The sequence below is a fragment of the Elephas maximus genome, chromosome X (assembly GCF_024166365.1).
Source record: "Elephas maximus indicus isolate mEleMax1 chromosome X, mEleMax1 primary haplotype, whole genome shotgun sequence".
In the NCBI taxonomy this organism is placed as follows: domain Eukaryota; kingdom Metazoa; phylum Chordata; class Mammalia; order Proboscidea; family Elephantidae; genus Elephas; species Elephas maximus.
In genome coordinates, this window is record NC_064846.1 from 117,645,709 (window position 1) to 117,657,993 (window position 12,285).

The window sequence follows — 12,285 nt, forward strand, 5'->3', positions numbered from 1 at the left end:
CCTGAGAAACATGCAGGCTGCTGTTTGCCTCTGTGCTGTCTTCTTGGAATAAGAGTCTGTCGTTACACACTTGGAACTGTAGAAACGCCCCAGTGTTTGTTAGGATTTCACCAGGCGCTTTGTTTTCCCCAGGCCAAAAGGAGCCTTCACAATAGCTTAACGCTAACACTGCATACTCGTTCCACTTCCAGAACAGGGCTACCGCCAGGCGGAGAAAACCTTCCCTTCGCGAAGGGCACGTTTGCCGTGCTCACTGCAGCAAAGCGAAACCAACTGACGGTTTTCTCTTTCTAACTGCTTTCGTCAGAGGAATGGACGAAGTCAGAGTGTTCTTTCCTTCACCGAGATGCACAAAATCTGACGTTGCCTCTGAGCTCTGTTCTTGGCAAATAGCTGAAATTGACATGCATTCAAGTGGGGAAAGACATGGGTTTCCTAGGATTTTACCGTGCACTGCGTTTTCCCTGGGCCTCACTGTGCACACGGTATCTCTTTAGGGCAACACTACATAGGATTGACTCTGCAGGAGAGAGGTTACTGCTTTGCAGTTTGTGCTTGGAAACCTTGCCTTCGCAAGTGCCAATTGACAGACTTCAGGCAGGAAAGAGAATACAAAAGACCTTTTTCTCCCTGGGTGCTTTCACAATCTCTTAAAACTAACAGTATACAGTTCTCCTCAGGAAGGATAAATCCACCGCGATGCAGTTTTTCCGAAGAAGTCTTGCGTTTGCAAGAGCAAATGAGCAATTCATTGCAGGAACTAGGAAGGAAAGAAAAGTTTCTCTCATTACACTTCCCTTGCTCAGAGGACTGGATGAAGAGAGGGAGTTCTCCCTTTCACTGAGAAACATGCAGGCTGCTGTTGTCTCTGCGCTGTCTTCATCGGAAAAGAGTCTGTAGTTACACACTTTGAACTGTGGAAACGCCCCAGTGATTGTCAGGATTTCACCGGACACTTTGTTTCCCCGAGGCAAAAACGAGCCTTCACAATAGCTAAAGTCTAACACTGCATACTCGTTCCACTTCCAGAACAGGCTACCGCAAGACACTTCTCTAGGGGAAACGTTCCCTTCGCGATGGGCAGGTTTGCCGTGCTCAGTGCAGGGAAGCGAAACCAAATGACGGTTTTCTCTTTCTAACTGCTTTCGTCAGAGGAATGGACGAAGTCAGAGTGTTCTTTCTTTCACCGAGATGCACAAAATCTGATGTTGCCTCTGAGCTCTGTTCTTGGCAAAGAGCTGAAATTGGCATGCCTTCAAGTGGGGAAAGACATGGGTATCCTAGGATTTTACCGTGCACTGCGTTTTCCCTGGGCCTCACTCTGCTTAAAGTATCTGTTCACGGCAACACTACATAGGATTGACTCTGCCAGGAGAGAGGTTACTGCTTTGCAGTTTGTGCTTGGAAACCTTGCCTTCGCAAGTGCAAATTCACAGAGTTCAGGCAGGATAGATAAGACAAAAGGCCTTTTTCTCCCTGGGTGCTTTCACAATCTCTTAAAGCTAAGACTATGTAGTTGCTCCTCTGGAAGGATAAATCCACTGCGATGCGGTTTTTCAGAAGAAGGGCTGCGTTTGCAACAACAAAAGGGAATTCATTGCAGGAACGAGGAAGGAAAGAAAAGTTTCTCTCATTACACTTCCCTTGCTCAGAGGACTGGATGAAGAGAGGGAGTTCTCCCTTTCACTGAGAAATATGCAGGCTGCTGTTGTCTCTGCGCTGTCTTCATCGGAAAACAGTCTGTAGTTACACATTTTGAAATGTGGAAATGCCCCAATGATTGTAAGGATTTCACCAGGCACTTTGTTTTCCCTAGGCAAAAACGAGCTTTCGCAGTAGCTTAACGCTAACACTGCATGCTCGTTCCACTTCCAGAACAGGCCTACAAAAAAGGGACTTCTCCGGAGGAAACCTTCCCTTCGCGAAGGGCAGATTTGCCGAGCTCATTGCACGAAAGCGAAACCAACTGACGCTTTTCTCTTTCTACCTGCTTTCGTCAGAGGAATGGATGAAGTCAGAGTGTTCTTTATTTCCCTGAGATACCCTAAATCTGATGTTGCCTCTAAGCTCTGTTCTTGGCAAATAACTGAAATTGACCTGCATTCAAGTGGGGAAATGCATGGGTTTCCGAGGATTTTACTCTGCACTGCGTTTTCCCTGGGCCTCCCTGTGCTCAAAGTATCTCTTCGAGGCAACACTACATAGGATTTACTCTGCCAGAGGAGAGCTTACTGCTTTGCAGTTTGTACTTGGAAACCTTGCCTTCGCAAGCGCAAATTCACAGACTTCAGGCAGGAAAGGGAATACAAAAGGCCTTTTTCTCCCTGGGTGCTTTCACAATATCTTCAACTAAGACTATGTAGTTGCTCCTCTGGAAGGATAAATCCACTGCGATGCAGGTTTTCAGAAGAGGCCTTGCCTTGGCAAGAGCAAATGAGGACCTCATTGCAGCAAAGAGGAAGGAAAGAAAAGTTTCTCTCATTATGCTTGCTTTGCCCAGAGAACTGGAGGAAGTCAGGGAGTTCTCCCTTTCCCTGAGAAACATGCAGGCTGCTGTTTGCCTCTGTGCTGTCTTCTTGGAATAAGAGTCTGTCGTTACACACTTGGAACTGTAGAAACGCCCCAGTGTTTGTTAGGATTTCACCAGGCGCTTTGTTTTCCCCAGGCCAAAAGGAGCCTTCACAATAGCTTAACGCTAACACTGCATACTCGTTCCACTTCCAGAACAGGGCTACCGCAAGGCGGAGAAAACCTTCCCTTCGCGAAGGGCACGTTTGCCGTGCTCACTGCAGCAAAGCGAAACCAACTGACGGTTTTCTCTTTCTAACTGCTTTCGTCAGAGGAATGGACGAAGTCAGAGTGTTCTTTCCTTCACCGAGATGCACAAAATCTGACGTTGCCTCTGAGCTCTGTTCTTGGCAAATAGCTGAAATTGACATGCATTCAAGTGGGGAAAGACATGGGTTTCCTAGGATTTTACCGTGCACTGCGTTTTCCCTGGGCCTCACTGTGCACACGGTATCTCTTTAGGGCAACACTACATAGGATTGACTCTGCAGGAGAGAGGTTACTGCTTTGCAGTTTGTGCTTGGAAACCTTGCCTTCGCAAGTGCCAATTGACAGACTTCAGGCAGGAAAGAGAATACAAAAGACCTTTTTCTCCCTGGGTGCTTTCACAATCTCTTAAAACTAACAGTATACAGTTCTCCTCAGGAAGGATAAATCCACCGCGATGCAGTTTTTCCGAAGAAGTCTTGCGTTTGCAAGAGCAAATGAGCAATTCATTGCAGGAACTAGGAAGGAAAGAAAAGTTTCTCTCATTACACTTCCCTTGCTCAGAGGACTGGATGAAGAGAGGGAGTTCTCCCTTTCACTGAGAAACATGCAGGCTGCTGTTGTCTCTGCGCTGTCTTCATCGGAAAAGAGTCTGTAGTTACACACTTTGAACTGTGGAAACGCCCCAGTGATTGTCAGGATTTCACCGGACACTTTGTTTCCCCGAGGCAAAAACGAGCCTTCACAATAGCTAAAGTCTAACACTGCATACTCGTTCCACTTCCAGAACAGGCTACCGCAAGACACTTCTCTAGGGGAAACGTTCCCTTCGCGATGGGCAGGTTTGCCGTGCTCAGTGCAGGGAAGCGAAACCAAATGACGGTTTTCTCTTTCTAACTGCTTTCGTCAGAGGAATGGACGAAGTCAGAGTGTTCTTTCTTTCACCGAGATGCACAAAATCTGATGTTGCCTCTGAGCTCTGTTCTTGGCAAAGAGCTGAAATTGGCATGCCTTCAAGTGGGGAAAGACATGGGTATCCTAGGATTTTACCGTGCACTGCGTTTTCCCTGGGCCTCACTCTGCTTAAAGTATCTGTTCACGGCAACACTACATAGGATTGACTCTGCCAGGAGAGAGGTTACTGCTTTGCAGTTTGTGCTTGGAAACCTTGCCTTCGCAAGTGCAAATTCACAGAGTTCAGGCAGGATAGATAAGACAAAAGGCCTTTTTCTCCCTGGGTGCTTTCACAATCTCTTAAAGCTAAGACTATGTAGTTGCTCCTCTGGAAGGATAAATCCACTGCGATGCGGTTTTTCAGAAGAAGGGCTGCGTTTGCAACAACAAAAGGGAATTCATTGCAGGAAGGAGGAAGGAAAGAAAAGTTTCTCTCATTACACTTCCCTTGCTCAGAGGACTGGATGAAGAGAGGGAGTTCTCCCTTTCACTGAGAAACATGCAGGCTGCTGTTGTCTCTGCGCTGTCTTCATCGGAAAACAGTCTGTAGTTACACATTTTGCAATGTGGAAATGCCCCAATGATTGTAAGGATTTCACCAGGCACTTTGTTTTCCCTAGGCAAAAACGAGCTTTCGCAGTAGCTTAACGCTAACACTGCATGCTCGTTCCACTTCCAGAACAGGCCTACAAAAAAGGGACTTCTCCGGAGGAAACCTTCCCTTCGCGAAGGGCAGATTTGCCGAGCTCATTGCACGAAAGCGAAACCAACTGACGCTTTTCTCTTTCTACCTGCTTTCGTCAGAGGAATGGATGAAGTCAGAGTGTTCTTTATTTCCCTGAGATACCCTAAATCTGATGTTGCCTCTAAGCTCTGTTCTTGGCAAATAACTGAAATTGACCTGCATTCAAGTGGGGAAATGCATGGGTTTCCGAGGATTTTACTCTGCACTGCGTTTTCCCTGGGCCTCCCTGTGCTCAAAGTATCTCTTCGAGGCAACACTACATAGGATTTACTCTGCCAGAGGAGAGCTTACTGCTTTGCAGTTTGTACTTGGAAACCTTGCCTTCGCAAGCGCAAATTCACAGACTTCAGGCAGGAAAGGGAATACAAAAGGCCTTTTTCTCCCTGGGTGCTTTCACAATCTCTTCAACTAAGACTATGTAGTTGCTCCTCTGGAAGGATAAATCCACTGCGATGCAGGTTTTCAGAAGAGGCCTTGCCTTGGCAAGAGCAAATGAGGACCTCATTGCAGCAAAGAGGAAGGAAAGAAAAGTTTCTCTCATTATGCTTGCTTTGCCCAGAGAACTGGAGGAAGTCAGGGAGTTCTCCCTTTCCCTGAGAAACATGCAGGCTGCTGTTTGCCGCTGTGCTGTCTTCTTGGAATAAGAGTCTGTCGTTACACACTTGGAACTGTAGAAACGCCCCAGTGTTTGTTAGGATTTCACCAGGCGCTTTGTTTTCCCAGGCCAAAAGGAGCCTTCACAATAGCTTAACGCTAACACTGCATACTCGTTCCACTTCCAGAACAGGGCTACCGCAAGGCGGAGAAAACCTTCCCTTCGCGAAGGGCACGTTTGCCGTGCTCACTGCAGCAAAGCGAAACCAACTGACGGTTTTCTCTTTCTAACTGCTTTCGTCAGAGGAATGGACGAAGTCAGAGTGTTCTTTCCTTCACCGAGAGGCACAAAATAAGACGTTGCCTCTGAGCTCTGTTCTTGGCAAATAGCTGAAATTGACATGCATTCAAGTGGGGAAAGACATGGGTTTCCTAGGATTTTACCGTGCACTGCGTTTTCCCTGGGCCTCACTGTGCACACGGTATCTCTTTAGGGCAACACTACATAGGATTGACTCTGCAGGAGAGAGGTTACTGCTTTGCAGTTTGTGCTTGGAAACCTTGCCTTCGCAAGTGCCAATTGACAGACTTCAGGCAGGAAAGAGAATACAAAAGACCTTTTTCTCCCTGGGTGCTTTCACAATCTCTTAAAACTAACAGTATACAGTTCTCCTCAGGAAGGATAAATCCACCGCGATGCAGTTTTTCCGAAGAAGTCTTGCGTTTGCAAGAGCAAATGAGCAATTCATTGCAGGAACTAGGAAGGAAAGAAAAGTTTCTCTCATTACACTTCCCTTGCTCAGAGGACTGGATGAAGAGAGGGAGTTCTCCCTTTCACTGAGAAACATGCAGGCTGCTGTTGTCTCTGCGCTGTCTTCATCGGAAAAGAGTCTGGAGTTACACACTCTGAACTGTGGAAACGCCCCAGTGATTGTCAGGATTTCACCGGACACTTTGTTTCCCCGAGGCAAAAACGAGCCTTCACAATAGCTAAAGTCTAACACTGCATACTCGTTCCACTTCCAGAACAGGCTACCGCAAGGCACTTCTCTAGGGGAAACCTTCCCTTCGCGATGGGCAGGTTTGTCGTGCTCAGTGCGGGGAAGCGAAACCAAATGACGGTTTTCTCTTTCTAACTGCTTTCGTCAGAGGAATGGACGAAGTCAGAGTGTTCTTTCTTTCACCGAGATGCACAAAATCTGATGTTGCCTCTGAGCTCTGTTCTTGGCAAAGAGCTGAAATTGGCATGCCTTCAAGTGGGGAAAGACATGAGTTTCCTAGGATTTTACCGTGCACTGCGTTTTCCCTGGGCCTCACTCTGCTTAAAGTATCTGTTCACGGCAACACTACATAGGATTGACTCTGCCAGGAGAGAGGTTACTGCTTTGCAGTTTGTGCTTGGAAACCTTGCCTTCGCAAGTGCAAATTCACAGAGTTCAGGCAGGATAGATAATACAAAAGGCCTTTTTCTCCCTGGGTGCTTTCACAATCTCTTAAAGCTAAGACTATGTAGTTGCTCCTCTGGAAGGATAAATCCACTGCGATGCGGTTTATCAGAAGAAGGGCTGCGTTTGCAACAACAAAAGGGAATTCATTGCAGGAACGAGGAAGGAAAGAAAAGTTTCTCTCATTACACTTCCCTTGCTCAGAGGACTGGATGAAGAGAGGGAGTTCTCCCTTTCACTGAGAAACATGCAGGCTGCTGTTGTCTCTGCGCTGTCTTCATCGGAAAACAGTCTGTAGTTACACATTTTGCAATGTGGAAATGCCCCAATGATTGTAAGGATTTCACCAGGCACTTTGTTTTCCCTAGGCAAAAACGAGCTTTCGCAGTAGCTTAACGCTAACACTGCATGCTCGTTCCACTTCCAGAACAGGCCTACAAAAAAGGGACTTCTCCGGAGGAAACCTTCCCTTCGCGAAGGGCAGATTTGCCGAGCTCATTGCACGAAAGCGAAACCAACTGACGCTTTTCTCTTTCTACCTGCTTTCGTCAGAGGAATGGATGAAGTCAGAGTGTTCTTTATTTCCCTGAGATACCCTAAATCTGATGTTGCCTCTAAGCTCTGTTCTTGGCAAATAACTGAAATTGACCTGCATTCAAGTGGGGAAATGCATGGGTTTCCGAGGATTTTACTCTGCACTGCGTTTTCCCTGGGCCTCCCTGTGCTCAAAGTATCTCTTCGAGGCAACACTACATAGGATTTACTCTGCCAGAGGAGAGCTTACTGCTTTGCAGTTTGTACTTGGAAACCTTGCCTTCGCAAGCGCAAATTCACAGACTTCAGGCAGGAAAGGGAATACAAAAGGCCTTTTTCTCCCTGGGTGCTTTCACAATCTCTTCAACTAAGACTATGTAGTTGCTCCTCTGGAAGGATAAATCCACTGCGATGCAGGTTTTCAGAAGAGGCCTTGCCTTGGCAAGAGCAAATGAGGACCTCATTGCAGCAAAGAGGAAGGAAAGAAAAGTTTCTCTCATTATGCTTGCTTTGCCCAGAGAACTGGAGGAAGTCAGGGAGTTCTCCCTTTCCCTGAGAAACATGCAGGCTGCTGTTTGCCTCTGTGCTGTCTTCTTGGAATAAGAGTCTGTCGTTACACACTTGGAACTGTAGAAACGCCCCAGTGTTTGTTAGGATTTCACCAGGCGCTTTGTTTTCCCCAGGCCAAAAGGAGCCTTCACAATAGCTTAACGCTAACACTGCATACTCGTTCCACTTCCAGAACAGGGCTACCGCAAGGCGGAGAAAACCTTCCCTTCGCGAAGGGCACGTTTGCCGTGCTCACTGCAGCAAAGCGAAACCAACTGACGGTTTTCTCTTTCTAACTGCTTTCGTCAGAGGAATGGACGAAGTCAGAGTGTTCTTTCCTTCACCGAGATGCACAAAATCTGACGTTGCCTCTGAGCTCTGTTCTTGGCAAATAGCTGAAATTGACATGCATTCAAGTGGGGAAAGACATGGGTTTCCTAGGATTTTACCGTGCACTGCGTTTTCCCTGGGCCTCACTGTGCACACGGTATCTCTTTAGGGCAACACTACATAGGATTGACTCTGCAGGAGAGAGGTTACTGCTTTGCAGTTTGTGCTTGGAAACCTTGCCTTCGCAAGTGCCAATTGACAGACTTCAGGCAGGAAAGAGAATACAAAAGACCTTTTTCTCCCTGGGTGCTTTCACAATCTCTTAAAACTAACAGTATACAGTTCTCCTCAGGAAGGATAAATCCACCGCGATGCAGTTTTTCCGAAGAAGTCTTGCGTTTGCAAGAGCAAATGAGCAATTCATTGCAGGAACTAGGAAGGAAAGAAAAGTTTCTCTCATTACACTTCCCTTGCTCAGAGGACTGGATGAAGAGAGGGAGTTCTCCCTTTCACTGAGAAACATGCAGGCTGCTGTTGTCTCTGCGCTGTCTTCATCGGAAAAGAGTCTGTAGTTACACACTTTGAACTGTGGAAACGCCCCAGTGATTGTCAGGATTTCACCGGACACTTTGTTTCCCCGAGGCAAAAACGAGCCTTCACAATAGCTAAAGTCTAACACTGCATACTCGTTCCACTTCCAGAACAGGCTACCGCAAGACACTTCTCTAGGGGAAACGTTCCCTTCGCGATGGGCAGGTTTGCCGTGCTCAGTGCAGGGAAGCGAAACCAAATGACGGTTTTCTCTTTCTAACTGCTTTCGTCAGAGGAATGGACGAAGTCAGAGTGTTCTTTCTTTCACCGAGATGCACAAAATCTGATGTTGCCTCTGAGCTCTGTTCTTGGCAAAGAGCTGAAATTGGCATGCCTTCAAGTGGGGAAAGACATGGGTATCCTAGGATTTTACCGTGCACTGCGTTTTCCCTGGGCCTCACTCTGCTTAAAGTATCTGTTCACGGCAACACTACATAGGATTGACTCTGCCAGGAGAGAGGTTACTGCTTTGCAGTTTGTGCTTGGAAACCTTGCCTTCGCAAGTGCAAATTCACAGAGTTCAGGCAGGATAGATAAGACAAAAGGCCTTTTTCTCCCTGGGTGCTGTCACAATCTCTTAAAGCTAAGACTATGTAGTTGCTCCTCTGGAAGGATAAATCCACTGCGATGCGGTTTTTCAGAAGAAGGGCTGCGTTTGCAACAACAAAAGGGAATTCATTGCAGGAACGAGGAAGGAAAGAAAAGTTTCTCTCATTACACTTCCCTTGCTCAGAGGACTGGATGAAGAGAGGGAGTTCTCCCTTTCACTGAGAAACATGCAGGCTGCTGTTGTCTCTGCGCTGTCTTCATCGGAAAACAGTCTGTAGTTACACATTTTGAAATGTGGAAATGCCCCAATGATTGTAAGGATTTCACCAGGCACTTTGTTTTCCCTAGGCAAAAACGAGCTTTCGCAGTAGCTTAACGCTAACACTGCATGCTCGTTCCACTTCCAGAACAGGCCTACAAAAAAGGGACTTCTCCGGAGGAAACCTTCCCTTCGCGAAGGGCAGATTTGCCGAGCTCATTGCACGAAAGCGAAACCAACTGACGCTTTTCTCTTTCTACCTGCTTTCGTCAGAGGAATGGATGAAGTCAGAGTGTTCTTTATTTCCCTGAGATACCCTAAATCTGATGTTGCCTCTAAGCTCTGTTCTTGGCAAATAACTGAAATTGACCTGCATTCAAGTGGGGAAATGCATGGGTTTCCGAGGATTTTACTCTGCACTGCGTTTTCCCTGGGCCTCCCTGTGCTCAAAGTATCTCTTCGAGGCAACACTACATAGGATTTACTCTGCCAGAGGAGAGCTTACTGCTTTGCAGTTTGTACTTGGAAACCTTGCCTTCGCAAGCGCAAATTCACAGACTTCAGGCAGGAAAGGGAATACAAAAGGCCTTTTTCTCCCTGGGTGCTTTCACAATCTCTTCAACTAAGACTATGTAGTTGCTCCTCTGGAAGGATAAATCCACTGCGATGCAGGTTTTCAGAAGAGGCCTTGCCTTGGCAAGAGCAAATGAGGACCTCATTGCAGCAAAGAGGAAGGAAAGAAAAGTTTCTCTCATTATGCTTGCTTTGCCCAGAGAACTGGAGGAAGTCAGGGAGTTCTCCCTTTCCCTGAGAAACATGCAGGCTGCTGTTTGCCTCTGTGCTGTCTTCTTGGAATAAGAGTCTGTCGTTACACACTTGGAACTGTAGAAACGCCCCAGTGTTTGTTAGGATTTCACCAGGCGCTTTGTTTTCCCCAGGCCAAAAGGAGCCTTCACAATAGCTTAACGCTAACACTGCATACTCGTTCCACTTCCAGAACAGGGCTACCGCAAGGCGGAGAAAACCTTCCCTTCGCGAAGGGCACGTTTGCCGTGCTCACTGCAGCAAAGCGAAACCAACTGACGGTTTTCTCTTTCTAACTGCTTTCGTCAGAGGAATGGACGAAGTCAGAGTGTTCTTTCCTTCACCGAGATGCACAAAATCTGACGTTGCCTCTGAGCTCTGTTCTTGGCAAATAGCTGAAATTGACATGCATTCAAGTGGGGAAAGACATGGGTTTCCTAGGATTTTACCGTGCACTGCGTTTTCCCTGGGCCTCACTGTGCACACGGTATCTCTTTAGGGCAACACTACATAGGATTGACTCTGCAGGAGAGAGGTTACTGCTTTGCAGTTTGTGCTTGGAAACCTTGCCTTCGCAAGTGCCAATTGACAGACTTCAGGCAGGAAAGAGAATACAAAAGACCTTTTTCTCCCTGGGTGCTTTCACAATCTCTTAAAACTAACAGTATACAGTTCTCCTCAGGAAGGATAAATCCACCGCGATGCAGTTTTTCCGAAGAAGTCTTGCGTTTGCAAGAGCAAATGAGCAATTCATTGCAGGAACTAGGAAGGAAAGAAAAGTTTCTCTCATTACACTTCCCTTGCTCAGAGGACTGGATGAAGAGAGGGAGTTCTCCCTTTCACTGAGAAACATGCAGGCTGCTGTTGTCTCTGCGCTGTCTTCATCGGAAAAGAGTCTGTAGTTACACACTTTGAACTGTGGAAACGCCCCAGTGATTGTCAGGATTTCACCGGACACTTTGTTTCCCCGAGGCAAAAACGAGCCTTCACAATAGCTAAAGTCTAACACTGCATACTCGTTCCACTTCCAGAACAGGCTACCGCAAGACACTTCTCTAGGGGAAACGTTCCCTTCGCGATGGGCAGGTTTGCCGTGCTCAGTGCAGGGAAGCGAAACCAAATGACGGTTTTCTCTTTCTAACTGCTTTCGTCAGAGGAATGGACGAAGTCAGAGTGTTCTTTCTTTCACCGAGATGCACAAAATCTGATGTTGCCTCTGAGCTCTGTTCTTGGCAAAGAGCTGAAATTGGCATGCCTTCAAGTGGGGAAAGACATGGGTATCCTAGGATTTTACCGTGCACTGCGTTTTCCCTGGGCCTCACTCTGCTTAAAGTATCTGTTCACGGCAACACTACATAGGATTGACTCTGCCAGGAGAGAGGTTACTGCTTTGCAGTTTGTGCTTGGAAACCTTGCCTTCGCAAGTGCAAATTCACAGAGTTCAGGCAGGATAGATAAGACAAAAGGCCTTTTTCTCCCTGGGTGCTTTCACAATCTCTTAAAGCTAAGACTATGTAGTTGCTCCTCTGGAAGGATAAATCCACTGCGATGCGGTTTTTCAGAAGAAGGGCTGCGTTTGCAACAACAAAAGGGAATTCATTGCAGGAAGGAGGAAGGAAAGAAAAGTTTCTCTCATTACACTTCCCTTGCTCAGAGGACTGGATGAAGAGAGGGAGTTCTCCCTTTCACTGAGAAACATGCAGGCTGCTGTTGTCTCTGCGCTGTCTTCATCGGAAAACAGTCTGTAGTTACACATTTTGCAATGTGGAAATGCCCCAATGATTGTAAGGATTTCACCAGGCACTTTGTTTTCCCTAGGCAAAAACGAGCTTTCGCAGTAGCTTAACGCTAACACTGCATGCTCGTTCCACTTCCAGAACAGGCCTACAAAAAAGGGACTTCTCCGGAGGAAACCTTCCCTTCGCGAAGGGCAGATTTGCCGAGCTCATTGCACGAAAGCGAAACCAACTGACGCTTTTCTCTTTCTACCTGCTTTCGTCAGAGGAATGGATGAAGTCAGAGTGTTCTTTATTTCCCTGAGATACCCTAAATCTGATGTTGCCTCTAAGCTCTGTTCTTGGCAAATAACTGAAATTGACCTGCATTCAAGTGGGGAAATGCATGGGTTTCCGAGGATTTTACTCTGCACTGCGTTT